Source organism: Lissotriton vulgaris, chromosome 1_1, assembly GCF_964263255.1.
Source record: "Lissotriton vulgaris chromosome 1_1, aLisVul1.2, whole genome shotgun sequence".
In the NCBI taxonomy this organism is placed as follows: Eukaryota; Metazoa; Chordata; class Amphibia; order Caudata; family Salamandridae; genus Lissotriton; species Lissotriton vulgaris.
The window spans coordinates 1,654,289,472-1,654,315,839 of record NC_141685.1 but is presented as its reverse complement, the minus strand read 5'-3'; the positions used below and the strand labels follow the sequence as shown (position 1 = coordinate 1,654,315,839).

At 47.6% G+C, this 26,368-nt stretch overlaps 1 protein-coding gene across 1 annotated transcript in view; it reads left to right on the top strand.

The window, feature by feature from the left end:
* Positions 1-26,368, top strand: part of SND1 (staphylococcal nuclease and tudor domain containing 1) — a 2,099,018-nt gene that overhangs the window by 770,330 nt on the left and 1,302,320 nt on the right. The window lies entirely within an intron of this gene.

Genomic DNA, 26,368 nt, shown 5'->3' with positions numbered 1-26,368 from the left:
AGGTGCTTCTCCATAGAGTGCCCTTTTCCACTCCAGATATACATAATAGAAAAATCAAGCTAAAAAAATAACTTAATCCTTTAGTGGTGCTAAGGCACTTCAGCCATTTTAATAGAATAGTCCTTGAAATGCTTGACCCCATTGATGTGGCCCCTCTATTTGCTTTGCGATTATTGCTAATCAACTGCACTCATTGATCTGGTGTATACGGGTGTCACGCTGATAAATCAACACATCAAATTTCTCCAGTGCATCAGATTTCGCCAATGAAGTTTCAGCTCTGAAATGACCGGGATTTCGAAATTCAAGCACGAGATTACCGCATAAAGCAATTGTAGTAAGTACTTAAGGGCCACTGTTGCTTGAGACTCCTTGTTGATGTGTTTGAACCCGAGAACTGGTAAAACCCTTTGTGTATCCATGAGGTACATCTTCAAGTAGTACGGACTGGAACAAGGCATTCCCCCTCTTGGTCTGGTAAAGAGGATTCTCTTTGGGACCGTTGCTGCTTGCGTATCGGGATCTTGAAAATGAGGGTAGGAGCAGGCGCTTTATACCATGGTTAGGAGTTGGAACGAAAGTATTTTGGATCAGGAGAGGTGCCACGTCTCCTGGACATGGCCTCACACTGCTGTGTGAAGGGGGCAGTGAGGAGGAAGCCTGGCTAGATTCACATCTCCTGCTGCTTGGCGAGCATGGCTCTAGCACCACTGGAAGTGCTGCCAATTCAAATAAAGCTCGCTGGCCTTTTTCTTGTTTCTTTTAAATATACACTACTGTTCGTAGGTCCAGCTGGAAATTGAGTTTTTTCGATATGTCTGGTTCAGTAATGAAATCTGTCAACATATTTGGATGCAGTTACTTGGCAGGGCGACGTGCAGAAATATTTGAAGTGAATATTTTTTGTATGCTTCTTTCCTCTGGCCCCTTCTGTCAAACTTTCATTCTAATCGGATAGAGCTATTAAAGAGACGCAGCAGGGAATACCCCTGTTCAGCCCTCCAACCCTCATAGTTTTTTCACTGCCTAGCTAAATAAATTGGTTGTAGTTGAGACACACAGCTATGCAGAATCCAGCAAAACGGCGATACAGAAGAACCGCAGATAGTACATTCAGGGCTGCCCCGAATGATTAAATAGATTTGTTCATTAAAAGTTGGCACATATATTTTGGGGCTAGCAACTTTGTTACACAGCAGCATTCCGGTTTGGAGGATTCTCTGGTTCCTACAAAGGAAGTGGTTAAAAGGAGCGCGCAAATTTGCACCAGTGAGCTACATAGCACTGTTTCATAACAGACTATTGGGAATGTGGATGGTTGGAGTGCTTGGGTTGGATGAAAAGTTGCATAAACAAAGGGTGGTGGGTGAAGTCCCGCAGGAGGCGTCGCAGTGTGGAGGGGTGGAAAATACAATAATAAAAAATATACAAAAGTACCTTTTGCCACTGGCTGCCTCCAGTATCTCGTTGCACGGCCTCTCCTTTTCTTCCTGGGTCCCAGCAGACCCTGGGACAGACTCCCTGTCCTCTGCAGCACAGAGATTGGTCTCAGTGGGCTGGAAAGATGCTCTGCTCAGACCAGAGAGTCTGGGATTTCTCAATGCAGCCGGGCTGGAGAAAACCTAAGTGCACATGCGTGTTTTGGTCTGCCTGAGACGGCCAGCCAAACACAATTGAGCACTTAGGGAGTGGCCTTGGCCCGCCCCTCCCAATCCCGCTTGCTAATAGTCAGCAAATGTAAAATAAATCAATGCAAGAACATAGTGTCTGAAAGAGACTGTAGTTATAGATTCCTTACCTTTAGAATTACCCCAGTAGTCAGACTGGATCCGGAGATTTTTCTTTAGCAGTACCCCTACGCTTCGGTAGGTGGCATCGGTCGACTCTGTGTCTATTGGCGTCGTGTTCGCCAGGATGACGTGTGGTGTCTTTTTAGATGCCGCTCCTGCGCACTGACATCAGTTATTTCTTTTTCCGCGCCAGCCTAGCGCAGATCAGAAGAGGGCTTACCAGTCAGTCAATTTTTGACTACATTTTTTGACTTTTTGTCTTCTTTTTTTTCAAGTCTTTGACTCCTGGTGCACGAGGGATGTCCCATCGTCAGACCGGATTCAATTCGACGCAGCGCGGGACCCGAAATGTCTTCGCTCTTCAACTCCGTCTTTGAAGCCTGCTTCTTGGACGGCTCTGCACTTCCCTCCTTTTTCCGGAGCGCCCCCTGCCGAGCTTTGAGCTTTCTATGAAGCGCCTCTTGGCATCTTTTGGCAGCTCGACTCTACCGGTGAGCCTCCGGGCCACGCGGACTCGGTTGGGGGCCCTAGGCCTTTGATGCCGGCGGCTTCGGCTCCGGCGTCAGAGGGTCCCAAGGATCCAGGCCTGAATCCGGATCGACGCAGGTCGACCTCACGGTACCTTCCCTGGTGCCGATTCCAGTGATGACTCCCCCGGCGCCTGTTGTGCCCCCAACCTGCGCCTACACTAGCCTCACCTCCAACTTGGACACAGCGCTGGACTGACGTTGATTAACCTCTGTACCGGCACCAGAAGGTACATGTGTGCATCTGATCATTCCTGGTGTTCCTTTCAGGCCTTAGTGGCAACCAGAGGAGGGTGAGGACGACTAGTAGGGGTCTGTGGACCCTTTGGCTCACCAGCTTGAAAAGCCAGACTGGCAAGAAGAACTGGGTGATGCCAGTGGTTGGGATACCTCCCCAGACCTTGGCATGCTCTTCCCCCTACAGTAGCTATGGAAGAGGGAGCTTCTTACGCAGTGGTGTTGAGTAGGGCGGCTGAGGCCTTGGACCTTGAGCTTCCTACAGTGGCAGTCCGGACTAACCACCTGACAGAGGTGCTTCAACCGGCAAAGGCCTTTTTGGAGCACCTTCTGCCTTTTAATGAAGCCCTCACCGACGTCCTACTGGGCAATTGGTCCAAGCCTAGCACAGGGGCTCCTGTGGACAGGGCGATTGCCCAATGCCACTGCCTGGCCCTGGGCGACCCACTTTTCCTTTCCCAACACTCTACCCAGAGAGCTTGGTGGTCCAAGCTTTGTCCTCTTACGGTCGCATTCCCTACTGCTCCCCCAGATAGGGAATCAAGAAACTGGACCACCTTGGGAAGATGTTTGTCCGCCAGCTTAGCGGCGTGGTCAGTGAACACCACATGCCTCTTGGACCATCATACCCATATGGTATGGGATACAGTTGCGCAAGTGCTGTCACGGTGCCCGTAGGGGGCCGGGCTGTTCTTACCCATGCAGTGGCAGAGGGTAGAGACGCAGCTAAGATCACCATCAGATCGATATGGGCTGGATACCGCCGATTCTCCACATCAGTAGCCTTGAGGTGCTGCGCCTGGTTGAGGACGTCTGGTTTCTCTGGGGATGTCCAATCCACCTTACTGGACATGCCCTTTGATGGCGTTGCTTTTTTGGTGACAAGGCTGACTCTGCGCTCAAGCGCTTCAAGGATTCTAGCGCTACGTCCAGATCCTTGGACCTTGCTGTAACCTCTCACCCCACACAGTCTGCAAGTATCCCCTTTCGTGGCTACGGAAGTGGAGCCCCACCACGTTGGACCCAGTCCAACCAACGGCCAACGCAAGTTACCCAGCCTCTGTGTGGCCGTTGGACCCAGCGATGCAGGTCTGGGGACCAGCGGGCGGGCCATTCCACCCATAACCCTCCTGCAGCAGCTTCCAAACCCTCCTAGTCCGACCTTTCAGGGCCGCCAGTGGGCGGCAAAATTCGCCATCACCTCCCCCTCTGGCAAAACATAACGTCAAACAGGTGAGTTTTGCAGATGGTCTGAAGGGGCTACTCCCTCTCCTTCGAGAATATCCCTCCCTCCATGCCACCAACCTTCAATAGCATGTTGGAGGATCACTTGACCCTTCTCTGCCAGGAAGTTGCAACTCTTAGCCAAGGGTGCTACCGATGTAGGTTGTGGTTGTTATTCTCACTACTTTCTGGTGTCCAAGAAGGACAAAGGCCTGCGTCCTCTCTTAGACATCAGGGCCTTCAACCGCTTCCTCCGGGAGGAGAAGTTCAAGATGCTCATGTTGACTTGGGGGTCCTGTCTGCCCTTGATCCCAGAGACAGTATGGTAGTGTTGGACTTTAAGGACGCATACTTTCATATTCCTGTCTTTTCAGCCCACAGGCTTTACCTACAGTTCATGGTAGGCCACGAGCATTTCAGTTCACTGTGTTCCCCTTTGGCCTTACCAGCGCCCGTCAGGTGTTCACGAAAGTGATGGTGGTGGTTGCAGCTCATATGTGCAGATCAGGGTCTTCCAGTCTTCCCCTATGTCGACGACTGGCTGTTGAAGGTGGGATTGCGCCAGGCTGTCGTCTCAAACCTCCAGACTACTGCAGACCTCCTGCACTTGCTGGGGTTCACCATCAACATGCCGGCATCACGCCTGACTCCCTCTCAGAATCTCCTTTTCATCAGAGAAGTTTTTGATCCAATGCAGTTTTGGGCTTATCCTCCCGAGCAGCGACTCCAGGAAATTCGGGCTATGATACGATGTTTCAGCCTCTATCCTGGATTTCGGTGAGAATGACCCTGAGGCTGCTGGGCCTCCAGCATCCTGCTGGTGGATCCTGCCAGATGTCATATGCAGGCTCTACAGTGGGACCTGAAGTTCCAGTGGGCGCAGCATCAGGTGAATCTTTGTGAATACATCCAGATCTCGGAGGGGACTGCACAACAACTGCAGTGGTGGCTAACAAATCAAGCTTGGGTCAGAGGCAGATCCCTTGCCCTTCCCCAACCAGACCTCACAGTGGTGACAGATGCGTCACTCCTGGGATGGGGCGGCCATTTGGGAGTGGCGGAGGTCAGAGGTGTCTGGTCTCTGGTAGAGACAGGGCCACATATCACTCTGCTGGCGCTCCGGGCGATTCATCTGGCACTGAAGGCATTCCTTCCCTCTCTCAAAGGGAAGGTGGTACAGGTGTTCATGGACAACACCACCGCCATGTGGTACTGGAACAAGCAGGGTGGGGTGGGGTCTCGGACCCTTGTCCAGAGGCTCTTCGTCTCTGGACATGGCTTGAACATTAGGGCATGTCCCCAGGTGTTGACGTTGGTGGGTTCTCTGAACACCAGGGCAGATGAACTCAGCCGCCGGTGCCTGGTGGATCACGATTGCCTCTTCACTCTGAGATGGTGCAAGGTCTTTCAGTGGTTGGCAGAACCTTGGTTAGATCTGTTTGCCAGCAAAGAGAACGCGCTACGTCCGCAGTTCTGCGCATAGGAATTTCCAAGGCGGCAATCGCTTGATGATGCTTTTCGTCTCGAGTGGAACTGCAGCCTCCTGTATGCCTTTTCACCTGTACCACTTCTGCCCAGAGTGCTGATGATGATCCAGCGTGACCGGGCCAAAGTAATTCTTGTGACTCCAGACTGGGCACGAAGAGTCTGGTAGCCCGAGCTCTTCAGCATGACCATCGATCCTCCGATCAGATTGCTGCTTCAGGAGGATCTTCTGTCGCAGCAGCAGGGGACGGTCCTCCACCCGAATCGTCTAGCCTCCACCTCCTTGCATGGAGATTGAGCTGTGACAGCTTATGACTTTTGACCTTCCTCTTGAAGTCTGTAATGTCATCTTGGCAGCCAGGCGTCCCTCCACTAAGACGGTATACGCCTGCAGATGGAACAAGTTTGTGGCACGTTGCACAGCAAAGGCTGTAGATCCCCTTTCTGCCCCTCTTTGTGTATACTTTTTGGCCCAGCAGGGCTCTGCCCTGGGTACTTTTAAAGGCTACCTTTCGGCCATATCTGCCTTTCTTCGCCTTCCTGATAAGCCTTCTCTTTTCAGGTCCCCTATTGTAAATAGATTTCAAAAGGGTATTACTCCCCTTCTTTAAAAAAAAAATGTTTTAAAGAGTTTTATATAGCCTGAACTAGACCTGAAGATATCGGGTATCAGAGAACTTTACATAGCTCCAGTTTCCTTACATGAGGGCACACTAATTTTTATTAGGCATGGGGAAGTTAAGTGATTTGCCCAGAATCGCTGGAGTTTGAGCGTCATTGCCAAGATTCAAGCCCAGTTTCCCAGCTTCGAGGTTGACCGCTCTAGCCATATGGCTACATCCTCTCCCCTCCATCTTTCTTCCTTCTCCGTTCATAATGCCCCAGTGGGACTTGAACGTGGTCTTAACCCATCTATGTGCGCTCTCTTAGAGCCTCTTCACAACTGTCCTCTCTGGCTCCTCACTCTGAAGACCTCTCTCCTTGTTGCCATCACCTTTGCTTGCAGAGGGATTGAGTTTCCGGCTTTGTCTTCCAAACCTCCTTTTTTTGCTGTTCATCTGAACAAAGTAGTCCTTCGCACACAGCCCTCATTATTTCCCAAAGTGTTTACCTCTTTCCATGTAGGACAGACCATCACTTTGCTCACCTTCTTCCCATCTCAGCACCCCTCCAAGGAGGAGGAGAGACTCCACCATCTGGACCTATAACGTGCACTGTCTTTTTATCTTGACCGCACAAAAAAATTCCGGGTGGACGATCAACTCTTTTTTGGATATGTGGGGGCCAAGAAAGGTCGGGCTGTGCAAAAACGCACCATCTCTCGATTGGTTGTTGTATGCATTCAAATCTGCTACTCCTTGGCAAAAACGGAAGCGGGCAACAGCTGCTACTACTGCCTTGAGGGATGGAGTCCCACTCCTTGACATCTGTCAGGTGGCTACTTGGGCATCTCTGCACTTGTTCACAAAACATTATTTTCTGGACTGCCAAGTCCAGAGAGATAGATACTTTGGCTGCCCTGTTCTCCAGGACTTTCTGGTGTGAACTTGGTTTGCAGTCCGGCTCTGGGGTTGACATTGCTGGGGTATCTATTCTAAACGTAAGGAATCTTTAACTATAGCCTTTTTCAGAGGAGCAAGTTACTTAGCTTCGGTAACGATGTATCTACATATGTAGTTATAGATTTCTTACTTCCCCCACCCATCCTCCTCGTTCTGTGAACGGACTTCAAGGGATAGGGACTACTTTCTAGGGCCCTAGTTATGTGCACCAGTGGTCTGTGTCTTGCATGGCTCAGCATTTCTGGCGTGGAAAGTCGTGTCCAAACTGACGTCATCCCGGCGAACACGATGCCGATGACTGATGCGGAGTTGATGATGCCACCTACCCACAAACAGGGGTACTGCTAAGGAAAAATCTCTTGATCCACTCTGACCCCTGGGGGTGATTCTAAAGGTAAGGAATCTATAACTACACATGTCTCTTTCAGGTACATAGTTACCAAAGTTAACTAACTTCTTTATTTTACATTTGCTGGCTCTGAACCAGGCAGTGGGGTGACGCTCCTCCGTCATTACAGAGGAGCTGCCACTGAAAAGTAGTCACCAAATATATTTCTCCTTTTTTTTTCTCAAAGCTCAAATGCAGCAGCAAGTAAGCCCGCCTTGCAAAGCAGCTTCAGAACAGCAGCGCTGTCAACCAGCCCTGTCAACCAGCCCCATCCAATGTCTTGAGAGCAACTTTGTTTGTCTTGCTTTCTCCACTAAAGTACTACACTTTAAAACTTGTGCTTTTACTTTCACTTCTTACAGGATCCAGGTTGCATAGAGCTTAAAATTCCAGGCTTTGCGCAAGTCACCTTTAAGTTTCTGGTCTCGTCTAGTGACGCAGGGCATGCGGTGCTCACCTTGGTGAGATCTAGTGTTGTCGGCTTTGTGTCTGAAGGGAGAACGGAGATGTGCACTTTCCCGGACAGCCGATGTGCATCAGCTTGCGCCCGGACAGCAGATATGCATGCTCACGGCGTCCGCATATGTCTCTTGAGGGATGTGATGTACAGTGAAGTGTCCGCGCTTTTTGTGATCTCGGACCCAGACCTGTGTTTGTTGCGGCGGACGTCCCTGCGGCGAGGTGCGGCCTGAACTTAGTCTTTAGATTGGCATGTATAGGGTGACCAGATTCTCAAAACAAAAAACGGGGACAGGTCATAGACATAGAAGTAGGACTACGGTTTGCAGTAACCATCGACAAAAAAATTGGACTATTTGACTGCTGTCATAGACATAGAAAAAGGACTACAATGTCCGCTCCCTCCACAGACCGAGATGAAGCATTACAGACAACAAATCTGAGGTCTTTTATTGGCACCCCTCTCCTTTACACAACAGCATTAGTACTTTTTATTACATTTACACTTTTAACTCCTTGGATGCTGATGACGGAACCGCTCCGTCATCATCTGCGGGTGCGCTGTGCTGATGACGGAGCGGTCCCGTCATGGCCCGCTCGGAACGCCTGCGCGGCGAGAATTCCGCGCCTGCGCTGGACGTTCCATTGAGCGGGCGGGCCATGACGGAACCGCTCCGTCATGAGCACAGCTCAACCGAGGCTGGTGACGGAGCGGTTCCGTCACCAGCATGCGGCCGCCCCGCCCCCTTAGCACTGCGGCGGAATAGCCGCCGCAGTGAAGGGGTTAAGGACTACAGCATATATTTGCCAAAAATCAATAAAACATCACAGGCTAGCAAACGCCAGTGCAAAGAGAGCATGCTCGCGCATGCTCAACCGGAACAATGAAAAACAGGGACATTTCTGTGTTTAACCCGGACCCTGTTTGAAAACTGGGACATTTGAGTCACTTGGAGAAAAGTGTCCGGACATGGGGACACTTCTCCAAAAACGGGGACCGTCCTGGGAAAATGGGGACGTCTGGTCACCCTAGGCATGTATTCACCTTGCACCAGCGCTATGAAGCCGTACTAATAGCAGGCTGCGTGCTTGCAGTGCGCTTTATCTTGAGAGGTGGATCTTTCTCCCTGCTGTGCAGGTATTTCGGGCTGACTTTTGAGGAAGAGGACCTCTGGTGAGCTGTCTGCTCGCTGCTTGCTTTGCACAATCTCTAATATGCATTTATTTGGGCAAGCTATGATTAAAAAGTGAATGTTTTTGCGTAGTCATTAGCAGTAAACATCGTACAGGCGTGCCGTGAGCGATAGCTTGGGGTGTCCTCCCCCTGCACCTCAGGGCTGCCCCATTGCTCCAGCAATTTAGAAGTGATCTTAAGACCTGAATGTCGAAGTGTTCCAAACCTTCACGCTGCATCAGATAGTTCCAGGGCTTCGAGACCCCCACTAGTGATTTGCCGAGCTTTATACATGTTTTGATCAATTGATGCCTGTTTACTACTGGACTAGAGGTGACTTTCGGAAAAGGTTATTTTATCGTTAGCGGGTGTTACTTGCTATTGTATAAATGTGCTTCGTAGTGTCCTAATCTACGTGTGCCAATGGACAGTAAATGGTTCATTTTTGCGGGTTCGGTTCTCATTGCTTCCATTTCGTTAGTGGCAGTCTGTTGTGGGATCACGTCTTTGAGGGAGGGAGTGGCAAGTGATTTGACGTTACTACGATGCAGCATGATTTTAATGAACACGTGTCCTACGTGTGTGTGCTGTTTCTATCCCAGGTGCCAAGCGCAGTCAAGCTGTGTGTGGGTTTACTGTGAGTTGTTGTGTCTGTAATTACAACTTGAAGGTGTCTGCCCAGTCTAGGTAGAAATGTGAAAAGATCTGTATTTTACTTTTATTTTTTTTAAGTGAAGTTCGTGTTCAGCATAGTTCAGGGAAAGCGGGTTAAGCCGAGATGGGCAGAAACTGCTAGATAAGGGCTCTTGCATGTAGCCTCTTCCTGACCTCCATCTGAAGTAGGCAGTTTACTTCTTCCACCCATAGTCCAGTTAGTCTACCGCCGCTCTGGGCATGTGACAGGATGCACTGGGCATTGCTGTCAAACGTCTTGTAACTACTGAAATGAGGCAGTAAATGTTTAGTGACTGGTATTCAGAGCTTTCCGAAATATAGTGCTAGTTCGAAAAGTCCGAATTTAAGCTTCTTTGTGTTATGTTTTGTATGACCATGTCACTCAGTGTATGTTGAGATTAAACTTGTACATGTAACTGTTCCAACTAACCAATCAGAAAACCATACGTAATGAGTCCCGTCACAGTCCTGCTCATTATTCGTACAGATGCAGTACAAGTTGGATTCTTGTATCTGGTTCTAGAGCATCCTTAGATGTCTTTGGGTTGAGCTAAAGCACTCCTTAATATCTGTGGTTAGAGATTATCCCAATGTATGTTTGTCTTGGGAGGTAAAGTCCAACTTCTTAGTGATACCTTTATAAATGTGAAACCATTCACATTAAAACAAGCACTGGCAAACCTAATATGTCTGTCTCTGCTACCACATTTTTGGCTGTGTCGGTGCTTGGTTTGTGTAGAACTTCAGTGTTCGGGGGAGCTGTCAGGCATTCACCAATATAAACAAGCACTGGCGTTGCCAATAGGTCTCGCAGTAGGAAAGTTGGAGCTATTACAATTGCAAATAACAATGCCTTTTATTTTTGTTTTCATTTTAAAAACATAAAGGGCTTTGTCATTTACAAAACCAATAGCTCCAACTTTCCTACTGCGAGACCTATTGTGCACTGCACAGTGTGGGTGAAAGTGGCACTGCGTGTGTGTGAGTGGCTTTGAGTGAGTGGCGTTGCGTGGGTGAGTTGCGTTGCGTGGGTGAGTGTTGTTGCGTGGATGAGTGTTGCGTGGGTGAGTGGCGTTGCGTGTGTGAGTGGGTGAGTGTGGCGTTGCGTGTGTGAGAGTGGGCTTGCGTGGGTGTGAGTGGCGTTGTGTGTCTGAAAGTGGTGCTGTGTGGGTAAAAGTGATTCAGAAAAGGGGGTGGTGATGAACAGAGTGTCTGAATTAAGCAGACCACTCTTACCCAGTCCAAAGATCAGGGCTTGATCCATCACCGTTATTTATCTCACTGCACCATCCCAGCTCAGAACCTGGCTATATGCAAATCAGTCTGTCCCTGGCCCAGTGCATCATGGGAACAGGGCAGACTAAACTACCAAGCCAATTCTTCACCAGAAAGGAGACAAGCTACCGGGGACCGGTTTCTGGCATTTCAGCCGTCTTCGGCCCGGCTTGCTTGAATCCTGATGGTGCAGTGAGAAAGGGACTCATGTCTGAGTATACCCTGCCACACCTATAGTGGCCAAAAACGATTCAGAAAAGGGGGTGGTGATGAACAGAGTGTCTGAATTAAGCAGACCGCTCTTACCCAGTCCAAAGATCAGGGCTTGATCCATCACCGTTATTTATCTCACTGCACCATCCCAGCTCAGAACCTGGCTATATGCAAATCAGTCTGTCCCTGGCCCAGTAATAGCGTGGAAGGGTATACTCAGATGTGAGTCCCTAGCTCATTGCACCATCAGGATTCAAGCAAGCCAGGCCGAAGACGGCTGAAATGCCAGAAACCGGTCCCCGGTAGCTTGTTTCCTTCCCAGTATAAGAATTGGCTTGGTAGTTTGGTCTGCCCTGTTCCCATGATGCACTGGGCCAGGGTCAGACTAATTTGCATATAGCCAAGTTCTGAGCTGGGATGGTGCAGTGAGCTAAAAAACGGTGATGGATCAAGCCCTGATCTTTGGACTGGGTAAGAGTGGTCTGCTTAATTCAGACACTCTGTTCATCACCACCCCCTTTTCTGAATCACGTGTGGGTAAAAGTGGCACTGCGTGGGTGTGAGTGGATTTGCGTGAGTGGCGTTGCGTGTGTGAGTGGCGTTGCGTGTGTGAGTGGCGTTGCGTGTGTGAGTGGCGTTGCGTGGGTGAGTGGCGTTGCGTGGGTGAGTGGCGTTGCGTGGGTGAGTGGCGTTGCGTGGGTGAGTGGCGTTGCGTGGGTGAGTGGCGTTGCGTGTGTGAGTGGCGTTGCGTGTGTGAGTGGCGTTGCATGTCTGAAAGTGGTGCTGTGTGGGTGAAAGTGGCACAGAGCCTTTGATGTGGCCTGGCGCAGGAGAAGAGCACAACCGAAAGACAAAATCAAATACGAACTAAAACATATAAACTTGTTTTGGAGGTGAACTACAAACATAAAACAAAACACAAAGAAACCAATTTAGCATTGAGAAACGAAACGGCGTAATAACAAAATAGATCAGAAAAAACGTATCAACAAAACACATGACATGTTTTTAACAAACACAGCAGGCTCGAGGACTGGATACGTGTAAATCCGGGTTTCCTTCTGATGGCAGAGACTGGGATGGGCTTTTTTGATGAAAAAAAAATTGTTTATTAATCTGAGAGACGTGCCCAAGTGTAATGACGCGCGCCGTCTCTGTGGGGAGTTCCTCCTCTCTGGAGTCAGAAGAGGCATTGGTAAATATTAGAGCCACGCGAGGGGGCCTCGCCGCTGTTCAGCTGCACAGCAAAGCCACGAGCGGGGGCGGGGCGAGCGAGACAGACTGGCGCGTTCCATGGAATGTGGTGTAGGGCAGCCAATGAGATGCCTTGGGACAGTAGCCTGTAACTACTGTTATTGTGTTGGGCTGTTCCTGGCGGAACCGCAGCTGCATGACTTGAGCTTACCTGCAGAGCCATGGACCTCAGTTAAGGGTAGCCAGGGACAGCAGCTGCAGCTATGCTTGGCTTGGGCACTGCCTGGTTGCAGACTTTCGAGGCTGCTGAAAGTATTTTGTGTTCAATTCAGCACATCCGCTGCCTGGTATAGGGTGGGGGGAGGAGTGGGCAGGTAGGGGGTGGGTCTGAAAAATCACAGCAGGCCCCCAGGGTTCCCTTGCTGTGGAGGTGACTCCTCAACTCCTAAGCCATGATATTGCATGCCTGGGAGAACGTGTGCAATGGCATGATAAGAAAATCTAAATGCTCGGTAAAGCCACTCTGTTTATGCAAGTAGAAAAACAAGCATTGAATAAAAAAAATTAAAAACAAGCGTTGGCAAAGCAGGCAAGTCTTCCGTGCTGAAAGTGAAACCAGCCCTCGGCATTGCTGTGGTGGGGGAGGGGGGGCGGGGGAGAGGCAAGACAAGCGTTGGCAAAGCAGGCAAGTCTTCCGTGCTGAAAGTGAAACCAGCCCTCGGCATTGCTGTGGTGGGGGAGGGGGGGCGGGGGAGAGGCAAGCTAAATAAGTTTTAAAAGGAGACGAAACTGAAAGCCTTTGAAGTACACAGGCATGCTGTGACGGAGGTGTGAGAGGTCTGGCAGGGAACGTGAAGCAGGGGGCGGGGCAGCGCTGGGGAAGCCTGTGGGAGGGTGATTGATGACTTTGATGTGGGGAGGGAGGAGAGCCTTTTGCAAGCCTGCAGGAGAAATGCTGCCGATGCGCGTGCATGTTTAATCACGTGATTCACGTGAACTGCATGAAAACCGCGGGGCTGAAAGCCCTTGGTTTGACGATGATTTTCGCCACTTGAATTCTCGCTCCACTCGATGCGCTTGCGCGCATCGATAGGTCGCGAGACCTAAAAAATGGCAAAAAGCCAAAATATATTTGGTTTAAAAAATCACACATGTCTATAGTAGTACGTGGCACTGAATAGACCTACTTTGTGAGTGAATGTGCTCCTTGTGAAAGAGCAGAATGCAGACACCCACAGTGAAGTTGGTCCATGGGTACTCCAAAAAAGTTTTCAGGGGACAAGAAGCCTTGTTTGTACAAGCCAGTACAGTTTGTAGAAATTCTGTGTAGAATGGTTTCTTGAGAAGGAAAAGTTGTGTTTGGTAAGTTTTAACACGTACTCTAGGGTCGTATTCTTAAACAGTGTTTCACGCACTCAATTTGATTAGCACTAGATGCCATGAAGTAACGCGGCGCACCACAAATTCCTGTGCACTTCATGGGCACGGCACACCTAGGTTCTATTTACATAGTTGCCGCGCTTTGTTTTATCACAGCGCACGCTTGTTCTTTACTGCTTCCTTAATTAATCTCTGCGGTTTTTCTTTTCCATAATAATGCACGCATCCTGTTTTGTCAAAATCACATGGCTTGTGAGCATCTAGCCTAGGTTTTATCTATTGGTGCGTTCTGTTTACTTTGATCTTTTCCTCCCTTTCACTATTCCTATCCCACATCTCTTCCTCTACCTCTCCCTATATTCCTCTTCCACTCTCTCCCATCATTCCTCTTCCACTCTCTCCCATCATCTTGCTCCCTATTTATCTGTCCACTGTTTAAATACAAATTAACATTCCGGTTAAAAAAAAGCATTTGCAATGCAATAGATCTCACATTACTAAAAATTAAAGCTATTAGTGTTGTATTATTAATTGCAACGCCAAAAGCTCAAACTTCTACTAATGGGAGACCTATTGCATTGCAAATGCTTGTTTTTAAATTGTTACTATGAAATATCCAGAATGAATAGAACTGCAACAACCAGGAGCATGTATAAATGCACAGAAATGAAATCCACCGTAGCCAGGGCCACATAATACGGCACATTTTTTTGATACTGATACTTCATTATATTGTAATGACAAAATGATCATGTAAAAAAGAAAGTGGCGTAGTGAGTCCGCACCCAGTGGACGACCCTTTGCAAAGGTTAACTGTCATCTTTCAGTTGCTTTTGTGTGTATTTGGTTGTTAAACTGGTACTAATGAGATGAAATCTTTAAGCAGACACTACCATGAGAATAGTGTCTGCGTAAAGATTTCATCTCATTAGTACCAGTTTAACAACCAAATACACAAAAAAGCAACTGAAAGATGACAGTTAACCTTTGCAAAGGGTCGTCCACTGGGTGCGAACCCACATTGCCACCGTTTTTTTGTTTTTTTGTTTTGTTTTTTTTAACTTGATCCGTTTGAGTTTAAAACAACTTTTTGGGGTTAAAATCTGCAAATGATGCACAGATGATGGATTATGTGGTAAATACTGCAAGTCCATAATTGGGCATAACAGGTAATGGAATCACGTAATACCAGTTGGCTGGCTAATAAAACTGTACCACATAAAGTAATTAAATAATTCAAAGTCTCACGCCTTCCTAGTGACTTGTCTTCTGAGGTAACAGTGCGCCATGGTGCTCCAGTTGGCAGTGGAAGTGGTGATCATGTTGATTGGCCATGATGTGACTAAGCTTTGTGCCTGGTGGGTATTCATGTTTACTTACAAGTGACATTTAAGTTGATAGCTATGTCACAGTTCTTTGATGCAGGAAGATTCTCTTTGGCACAATACAAATAGTAATGTCTATCTCAAAAGCAATGGCTGCACCTAACTTTAAGCATCTTCTGACATAAGAAAGACGAGATGCACTGGTGCCTTATGCCACAGCCAGACTTTCGTAAAATAAACCTTCCCTATTAGGACTGCCCATGACTTGTTCATTGTTGTGCCTTTGTTGTATGCTGATTTTGATGCCGGGGGCAGTATGGAATCTTTAACTTTCAGGCATTATTTTGCAGTAGGACTGATGTTTGGTGTTGAAAAATTGTATTTGCCTAGAGTTTACTTGTGATCACGGCTCAGCTCCATGTCACATCTACAACAGCAAGGATTTGCAATGTATGAGTGGTGACATTTGCTTTTCCACGACCCAGGTATCTGCTGTAACTGATTTTACTGGCAATATGGAGGTCTGCTTGTAGGTTGCACAGGAGATGCAATGTGAGACATTCACTGCTTGTCAAGCAAGCAATGAAAAATGGTCATTCCATATGACTTAACACATCACCCACGCAACCCTGTAGGGTTATTCCTTCATGAAATAAAAATCATAACAAGAACCTGTGGGTGTACCCGCTTTACCTAAGCAGCACAAACTTGATGGCTCTGTTTGTGCATTGTATCCTTACTCTCTTGAAATTATTGCATATATTACCCATTTTTCTTGGTTTGTCAAACCATATCCGTTCTGTAGAATTGCGTATCACGATAGAAAAGTGATAACATAATGGAAGTATCCATCCCTGACCGAAATCAATCTAAACCAGTATTTTAGAACGGGAGTGCTACTGATGTGCAGAGGCTGACCTGTACCCATTCTCTCCGCGTTTCTTGTTGCAGGGTAGAAGCATACCTTTTACATTTAAACCCGCTTTTCCCTGCTTCGATACCAGTCTAGCACACTTCATTTGATTTGGAAGGCCATTGCCCAGCCTGATGCTCACAACATATCCACATAAGAGAGTGGTGGTATGTTAAACTGTATTTAATACTTGTGTCAAGTTTGTGTTGTGCTTAACTGGCTTCCTAAACTCTGGACATATGGGTCTTGCTCGGTCTCTTGCCATTGTAGATAGCTATCTGATCCTTGTAAGCATTAAAAATCCTCTGTGGACATGGAGTCGTGTCACCAGACACGGCCCTACAGGCAATTGTCTTAAACAGGGCTTTAAGTGGGATGAAAAAACTGGGGGGGTCTCTCAAAGGGGCGTGGCCAATGTAATAAAGGCTTGGCTTAAAAACACCTATGCTAAAAAAATCTGTGCTTAGCATAGTGTACCGCCCGACCTGTATTTTGCTGTTTGTCATTGCATTCAGATGTGACACCTCCAGTAACATCATACATACAAAAAAATCACGACTATTGACTTTGTCAATGGTTGTTAGTTGCATAAGATAAATAAGCAGCACCTAGAGCTTGTATATAATATTGAAAAAGCTTCCACTTAAAGCCCTGGTGGCACCACCACAATGTTGCTACTCCTGAGTTTTAAAACGAGAAGGGAAATCCAGAGAGAAAATGACTCTTTAAAGGATTTCCCTTCTGTTACAACCAGGCCCGGCTCCAGGAATTTTTATTTGGATGGGCCAAGAGTGCATTCGGGTGAGCCACTGCGGCAGTCGTGACTCGCGTGAGGGAGTGGGGGGAGAGGAAAAGTGGGTTGGCGGGGGGTCGCGCGCAGAGGTCTGGTGGGGAGGGGTTCAATTTAATAATATTCATTAAAAAAAACAGGAAGCAGGCAGCCAGGCTTCCTCCCCTAAGCCAATCACAATGCTCTAAGCAGCGCTGTGATTGGTCAGTATGCCACCCAGCTAGGGGCCTACGTGGCCCTGCCCTGCTCGCATGTACAAACGCTATTGTGCAAGAAGGTATTAACAAGGGTCGTCCCTTCATAATAGCGAGCCGCATTTGTATGCATCATTGTTTTGCGACCACAATTATAGTCACAAAACACTTGCAGTTTACCTCCTACTCCAAATAGGTAGTAATCCACTTGAAAGAGGAAGGGGTCACCAGGGAGCCCTTCCCCTTTGTGAAAGGATGTGAAAATATTTTTTAAGAGCAAGCAGTGGTCCCACGGACTGCTGCCTGCTCTTAACAAAAATGAAACAGACATTTCATTTTTCTTTTTTAAAATGCATCCCATGTAAGGTCCCTTTGATGTGAAAAGGAGGTTTCTGAGGTGGGAGTATCAGGCAAGTAACACTACTCAGCCTCCCTCGTTGCCAGCCTTCAGAGAGAATCTCTCTTCATTACTAACGCCACCTAACCCCGGACTCTGCAGCACACTCCCTTCCAGCCCTGATTATCCACTTTCTACTATCCATCTCTTGTGCACCTTATCTCACAGCTGACCTTGGGCCCCAGCCCCATATCAGCCACCATCTGGATCCTTTTTCATTATTCCTGGTAAAAAAATAGTAAAATCCCCCTCAAACTTAAAACAATAAATATACCAGTAAATATAATTAGCACACACTTTAAAATATGTTCCACAGTGGCCCTAATGACCCGACTGCTAATTTAATAAACAAAAACAGAAAGGCCATGACAGGGTTGGCTTTAGCGCTGGGGTGGAAGTCTTTATTGGTGCCCCCCCATTGACCTCTTTCTCTTTACTACCACCCTCCAACAGTGCCCGTCATCTCTCCGTAGCCTTTCTCCCTCATGACCTCCTCCTCCGACTCTCAAACTACCACCCTCTACCAGTGCCCTCATCTCTCCCTAGACTCTCCCCTATTGACCTCCTTCCAGGATGTCCTCATTACCACCCTCCAACAGTGCCCCTCATCTCTCTGTTGTTGTAGTTGTAGTTGAAAAGGCTCTTCTATAGCGCATGGCTACTCGGAAGCATCCCAGCGCTTAGGACTAACCAAAGGGAAATAGATTGCAGAAGATGCGGAAGCCTAAACTCGTCTAGATCTTGGGGAACAGGGCAGTTTTTAGCTTCTTTCGAAATGCAAGTAAGTTAGGCTCTTGTCGGAGGAGTGGAGTAAGAGCATTCCATAACTTAGCCGCATTATGCGAAAAAAGACGACCCCCTGTGCGGGCCCTATTAATCCGGGGAATTACTAAAAGGTTTTGCTGATTTGAGCGAAGGTTCCTAGATGGTTTATATGGCCTAATCATGTCATCTAGGATGGGGGGGCCCCTCCCATAGAGTGTTTTGTGGACCGTACACAGGGTTTTGAAGTGAACCCGCTCCCTTATCGGAAGCCAATGCAAGGTGCTCAACGCAGGTCCAGCTGATGTGCGGTAGCTGGTACCCGTAAGTAGCCTCGCTGCAGAGTTCTGGGCGACCTGGAGTTGCCGGGTAACCGAAACAGGGGCTCCTAGATAAGGCGCATTTCCATAGTCCAGCCTAGATAGAATAAGGGACTGAACTATGGTTTTATTGGCTGTTTCGGGTAGCTGAGGAAGGATTTTCCGGATTGTCTTCAACAATCCAAAGCAAGCAGCCACTGTCTTTCTCGCCTGGGTTTTGAATGACAACTCCGCATCCAACCAAAGACCAAGGTTTTTAATCTCGGTCTTTGGAGTGGGCCCAGGCCCCATGCAGGAATGCCAATGTGTCAAGTTATTAAATGTGGCTTTTTTCCCTAGTAACATCAGCTCAGTTTTCCCCCCGTTCAACTTTAGGTGGGACGAACCATCCATTTCGCAACCGCCTCCAGGCAGCTGCAAAGATTGGTCGGAAGGGGCTCCACCTGATTTAAGGAGACAACTAGCTGAGTGTCATCAGCGTAGCTTACTAATTGGATTCCAAAGGGGGCCACTACTTCTGCCAGGGGCGCCATGTACACATTAAACAGTGTGGGGCTAAGGGAGGAGCCCTGTGGCACCCCACACTGTAATGGTCCTGGAAGGGAACAGCTGTTCTCCGAAAAGACCTTAAAAACTCTATCACTAAGAAAAGACTCGAGCCACATAAGAGCCTTGCCCGTGACCCCAATCCTTCCAAGGCGAGATAGGAGGACACGGTGGTTAACCGTGTCAAAGGCGGCGCTGAGGTCCAGGAGGATAATGGCAGCGCTGCCACCCTTCTGTAGCCTCTCCCCTTCATGATTCCCTCCTCAGACTCCCTCACTACCACCCTCCAAAAGTGCTCCTCATCTCTGCGTAGCCCTCCATGACCTCCTCCTCTGATTAGCTCACTGCTACCCTCCAACAGTGCCCTCATCTCTACATAGACTCTCCCCATATTCACTTCCTCCTCGGATGCCCTTATTGCCACCCTCCAACAGTGCCCATCATCTCTCCGTAGCCACTCTCATATGTTTTTCATTTGTGGTATATCGCTACTCATAGTGTAGGGTTTCACAGTACTTTATATAATTCACACATTATGCAGAGACAATGAATCATACAAATATGTAAATCAGCCTATAGGGAATGTCACTTAAGACAACGAGGATTACCAGGTGTAGGATTCACATGTCATCCATACTGGTGGGCAGTATGTGTTAAGAGGGATAGGTCTGGAGAAGCACAAACTCAGGATTTAAAGCATACCCCAGTGGTTAGGGTTTGTCTTTACTGATAAAAAATGTACATCTGCCAAAACAAACTCTTTATAGCAACATTAGAATAATGAAAGAGTGGGGAAATTCTAACTATGTCGCAATACACAAAAACCTTTCTAATTATATCATTCAGGTTTGTATGCAGCTCTTAGAATACAGTTCATATGTCACTGTCCTATGTCAGATCTGTAACTTCTGAACTGCAAGTAACAAAAGGATCTCTGTGACAAAGGCAGTAACCCACTGAGCTATCCACATAAACTACAGTTTATCTGAATCCCAAGACTACAAACAGACAAAAGATTTCTATCCAGCAGGACCATTAATCACCAGAGTTATCTGGACATTTGTACTGTTGTCTTGCATTTGTGGCAGAGCCAGTCATGAAAATGATACAAGTAATTTAAGTGAAATATACACGGCATACACAAAGTATGTGTCTTGCTGGGCCCTCACAGATTTTAAAAATATGAAAATAGCCACACATTCTCGGAGCATACATGAAGTATGTATTTTGTTGGGCCTTTGCAGGTTTTTTTAAAAACGAAATAGCCACACATTCTCTTGCCCGCTGGGTTGGAAATCTGTCTCACAGCCCGATCTGATAAGCAGCTGAAGGGGGTCAGGAAAGGTTAATCAGGATAAACAAACTCCTTTTCTCCAGCCTGAAAAGAAGGAAATATCCATGCAGCACGCAAAGGTCACCTGGTGCCAAAGAAGGGATTTGTCCCCTTCACCATGTCCCTATTCTACCACAAGTGGGCGGGGACACAACTCACCTTTCCAAAGGAGATGCGTGATTGGGGGTGCCTGAGAGAGCGCCAAGGCCCAATCACGCAACTCCTAGAAGGAGATGATAAATTATGTTCAGAGGAACGTTTAAATTATAGTGCAAATTTTCTGTTGCCTTCTTGACGTCGCTGCAAAGGCCAAGATTCGTGTTTGGGTGGGGCAGGCTCATGTTTGGGTGGGCCTGGCCCACCCGGCCCACCCTCTAGAACCGGGCCTGGTTACAAAGCTCACCTCGCATGAAGTCATGCTGTAATTTCTCCACTAGTGAGAAGTCAGCAGTGTACGCACTCGCACATCGATGTGCTTACTGTCCCTGTAGTCCGGAAAAAAACTGACCGCCTGTGCCAGGGCACAAAACGGAGCCCGGTAGAGAGCCTTTTCGAGGCCTCCTCAAAAACTCTGCCGGTGCTCAGACCCGGACCACTTAAAGCCCTAGTCTTAATCTTTCCCTGTTCAACCTCTTATAGCAGCAGGCGTCCAGTCTTCCTACTTTGCCTTCTTCTATGCTTCCTGACACTCGGTCAGTCATGATGGGAGCAACTGGAATCCTGGGCGGTGAATTGGCTGTGGTAATTGATTTTACTAATGAGGAGCTCACAAAAAAGGTTTTTTAATGTGGATCATATTTGACTGTTGGAAAATCTTTCACTAGACTATCTCAAGAACACAGCACCAAGTAACGTGGGACTATATACAGCCAGATTCTTCAAGCCAAAATCGGCTCGCAAAGGGCCAGATTCTGAGAATCTGGCCCTTTGCGAGCGCTATTTTTGCATTTGGGATTCATCATCCCAAATGCAAAATTCGCAATTCTAGAAATCGCTAAATTGCGATGAATTGCATTTAAGGAATCTCAATTTGAGATTCCTTAAATGCAATTCATGAATCATTTTAAATTGCGAATTCGCAATCTGGGGCTGCTATTTACCGCGAAGTCTAACTACGTGGTAAATAGCAAAAACTTAGAAAAATGCACTTTAGTGCAAAGTGCATTTTTCTAAGTTGTATGTTACACATACACATGTCCTTTGGACATGTGTGTGCGCAACACCAGTGTACATTACCATTTCAGGGGTGCTACAGGGTGTCCTTTGGACACCCTGGCACCCTTGAAATTGCTTCCTTATTTGCGATTCGCTAATTGCAAATAAGGAATGACTCCCATTCATTCCTATGGGTCTTTAGGCAGGCCCATAGGAATGAATCGGGAGTCATTCCTTATTTGCGATTAGCAATTAGCAAATCGCAAATAAGGAAGCTGTAGAAATCGCATAAAATATTGCGATTTCTACATGCATCCCGTTTTGCGAGTCTTTAATAGCGATTCCTTAAAATTCGCTATTAAGGACTCGCAAAACGTTACTTTGATAAATCTGGGGGATAGTCTCCATATGGCTGGCTTTAGGAGAGGGGTCTTTATTGATCTCTAACGAATGCTGTGCTACACCGCTTGCCTTTTTACTGAAAGTGTAATTAGTATTCTGATTATTTTCCCTCATTGAAAATAGAGATGGACGTTGTGCCCTGCCAGGTTAATTTGCAATTGGGTTTGATGAGCGGCTAAGTCCAGAAACAACATAGTTAGTGGTAATCTAGTGGAAGTGGGATGCAGTTTCTTTGCAGGCTGTAGTGTAGCACAATCTTTTACCCCACCGTTGTAGTGCTCAGGTACATGGTTAGCTCATGTGCGCAGTAGTTAGTAGGCAATAAGGACTTTTTTTAATGTTGAGAACGTTATGCAGAGTAGAGGTTAAATGTTAACACTGCAGAACAGTACATGATTCTGTGCACAATTTCAGCTGTATTTATCTAGTGTTTTTATTTTCATGATTAGCGGTTTCTCTTCATTGACTTTGCACCTGCAAACTTGGTCGTTGTCAACCTTTTGATCGCCCCAAAGGCTTTGGTATTTTGCTTTTTTGCTCCAAGTATAATATAGACTTTTGCATTGCTGCACTGCTTTGAATTCTTTTTGTTTCAGTCCACTTGTGGAAATTGTTCAACCGCTGGGTTGTCTTATTTCAGGATGGAGTTCTCGCCATTCATGCCCTGCATGTATAATCGGCCAAGAATTGGAGACTAGCTCGAAGCTACTGCATTTTTTCATTTCTTTAAAAGGGTTCTGCATACTAGCTGCCAATTTAGTGCAGGATTCCTACTCTTGCTATATAATTGAACCTAGCTTGCACCTTGAATCTATTCTTTATCGGCCGTTAAAGTCCTCCTTATCCTGTATGCAAAACATTTTAGTAGCTATAAGTTAGTTGTTGTCAGCCTGTTATTAGAGAGTGGATGCATGCACTTTCACCAGTACATTTTGGTTACTTGTTTTCTTCTATGAGGGACGCACAGTTTGCAAAATTGCTGTGTTTTCAGTTTCAAAGCACTTTTTTGTCCAACGCTCTTATGGTAGTGACCAGGTCAGATGATCGATTTAAAAATTATTTATAAAAAAAAATTATATATATATATCTCCAAACACAAGTTTGCCTGCAAAGTAGAGAAGCCCACGAGCAAGGTGAGGAATTTTGCTTTTATTCTATGTAGAAAGCAGCCTGCGAAATGGATGCAAATACTGCAGCATTGTCAGAAAGTCAGCCTGACACGTTTCGTTTTTAACTTCTTCAGAGGCACTGACTCAGATACTCCCAGGCAAACATTTTCAGGCAGCTACACAAAGAATTATCTCCCGCCTCAGTGGGCGTGTCCCAGCACAAAGCCTCATGGTAAATGTAGTGTCCTGTCATACTCGAGTGAGTTGCTTGCCTCGGAGCCATAATATTGTTCAATTAAACCACAGTGGGGTGTGCTTCATCACATCACGACATCGCAGCTGTGTATCACCTAAACCGGTGGCGGCGTAGCCCACCACGGAGACGCTTTACAACCCCACCGGTTTGGGAGCAAGGAGCTTTTGTGGAAAGGTGATACACAGCTGCGATGTCGTGATGTGATGAAGCACACCCCACCTCACTGCATTGGGGTACGAGAAGCCCTGAGCACCATTTGCACCGAAGCCCAGGCCCCCACACTCAGCGAGTGTACCGTAGGCTTCGCCCATTTGCATTTGTGCTCAACGTGTCTTCCCGGTTCCTTGCCCGTTGGCTAGTGAGCCCCCTGAAGACGCCATCTTGAATTTACTTTGCTTTCCTGGATGCTCCAGGCTTGCCCGAGCTTCCCTGAAAAGGAGAAGCGCCACAGACATTGCTGGTCTGCAACAGTCTCAATCTCGACATCCTGCGTGGGTTGCGGTTGCCAAGGCTTGTTGGTTCCAATCCGGATACAGACACCGCAGTCATCTAGATCCATCCTGGGACAGCTCGAATCCAGTGCCTGGTCATCGTCGATGCCTCTTGGAACTCGTGGCAGAAGAGACAAACTCACCTTCACCTTAAAGCACCCAACATCGCCTGGTTCCTTCCTGGTCACTGGCTAGAGACCCAGACTCTGTCGCCTCTGCTTTCAGGTTCTTCACATCACCGATCCACCCTTAGATGCACCCAGACATTTTTCCTCTGGTCGCCTGCAGCACTTATTTGCAGCTCTCCATAGAAAACGATTACATAACCAGAGACGAAAAGACACCTATGCACCTGCTTCCCTGGGTGAGGTAACACGAGTACTCCGGTGCTCCCGTGGGTCTTGACTCTCGAAGTGTCCTAATGTAAAAGGGTTCCATCCCAGTCCATCCGGAAGTGTCCTTAAATAGCATATTTGTAACTTCTTGGTTTCCCATAGAAAGTCAATGGTAACCCGCACCTGTGTTTAGACTCTGCACGCGTCTCCCGTGGGCCTCTTACTTCCTAACCTTTGGTTTAGTGTAGCCCTAGCAATTCCACAGGCCCCAGGCTTGCTTTCTAACCCTCACGTGGTACTTATACCACTTTCTCATTATATGGTTTGTGAGGCCCCTAGGTTATAACGTATACTGTGCAACTTATCGTATATTAACTGTGTGACTTGTATTGTAGTTTTACCTCTGACCTCATAAAGAGTGCAGAGGGGTTGTGTTTAGATTAAATACATATATATTTGATATATACCTTGTGTGGTGTCCTTTCATTAGGTATTCAAGGGATTATATATGGTAAAACAACTTGCTTAACTCGCCTACTGAAGTCTTAGCCTGAAGACTGCTGGTTCATGTTACCACTAGGATAGCTTTCTATAAGGTTGACTTTACAACCACCATCAATAAGGGTCGATTAGACTGGTGCAAGGTGCCCACTAAAACTAGTGGACATCATATTCCAGGCTAATGGCTCACACCCGCAATCTCATGATAATCTGTAACCTGCCTACCGTCCCTCTGGAGGACCTCCTGCACTGCCTGCCGTTGCCGCACTTCACGCAATTTGTGCGCAAGTAAGCCAGTGTAATATGCATGACTCAGCCCAAAGCCGCAAATTCTGCCCAATCTTGGTCAAGGGCTGCTAGCTGTTGCCTAACCGCTTTCAACTGCCTCCATACCCTAGGGGCCCCGGTGTTCTGGTGCATTTGCTCCAGCTCCCCGGTCCGCTGGGTGAGGTCATCTCTTTTGCTCTGCCGTTCAGCATTTTCCACGGCTGAGACTGCAATGAACTCCCCCCTAATGACTGCCTTTAGGGCAGCCCATTGTGTGGTGAGTGTAGTGTCTGTGTTGCTATTGTGTGAAAGATAGTCTGAAATAGCGCGCTGTAACTGGGCAACTACCTCCTTGTGATGTAATGACGTCTCCCTAAGGCGCCAAGTCCGTCGCGCACGCTGTATCGCGGGGAGGGAAAGGACAACTGTTACCGGGGCATGATCAGAGAGAGGCTACCCCTATCTCCACCTTTGTAGCTAGCGCATGTGTAGGCGTGGATGCAAGCAGATAATCTAGGCGAACATATGTTTTATGCGTGCTAGAATAGTAAGAATAATGCCTCTTCTGGGGGTGGAAGCTGCGCCGAAGATCCCTGAAACCTAGCTCAATTAGACGAGACAGACCCTCCGCAGAGAGAGCACCAGCTTGGAAGCGCGCTGGCACAACCTTTCTAAGATGTTATCAAAAACTAGATTCAGATCTCCCCCCTAGTACAATGTGGCGATCCGGTTTGGTTGTAGCCTCAGTGAGAGCCCTGTGAAAAAACTTCTCCTGGCCTTCATTGGAGCCGTATATGGAGCCCACTGTAAACAAAGTGTCCCCTAAAGAAAACCTGTAAGACAATAACTTTCCTTTAATCTCTGCTGATTTGTGCATGACTTGACCCTTGAACGTCTGGGCCACCAATATAGCAACACCCGCCATCTTGGTGTAGTTAGAGGAGAAAAACTGAAGAGGAAACGTCAGAGACCGGAGACGATGGCAGTCCCTTTGTAAGAGATGCGTCTCATGCAGGAGGCAAATATCATCCTGGGATTGCTCTAAGCATAACAGAACTGCTCTGCGCTTAACTGGGTTATTTAGCCCTCTCACATTAAGTGTGAGTATTTTAAGCTCCGTGACCGGCATCTAACCTATGGTGTGTATGGCCAGCTAATAAGGCACTTTTACAGCGAGGGACCCATCGGCTCGCGAGGCACTCCGCCCCAAAAAGCCCAAGGTTGGGATTCTATCTAAGACTTAGGTGCTCGGTGGACAAAGAACCGTACCTTCCCAAAACAAAACCCCAAAACGAAACCAGAAACAAATGCCCTAAAAGTCCATCATCCCCAGATGATCGGAAGAGTGTTAAAGCGGGGTATTCCAGTTTACATCCAAACGTTCCCCCTCCTGCCAACTACCAAAACAGCAAGGAAATAAAACAATCAGACTGTATAGCTCATTGAAATCAGCTGGTCTGGGCCGGGCTACCTTCCAATGTAACCGCCTCCACAGCGGCTCTCTGGCCCTCCGCAATCACCGCCGCTGGGGGCTTCTTCACTCGATGCAATCTGCCTTGCTGAAGCCACTGAGGCTTAGTCACTCGTGCCAGTGACCTGGCTCGGACATTTGCATTCCTCGGCAGGTAGATAAATGCCCAACAGACGGCAGGCTTCAGAGACTGACCGCAACGGATAGTTCGTTGTCCA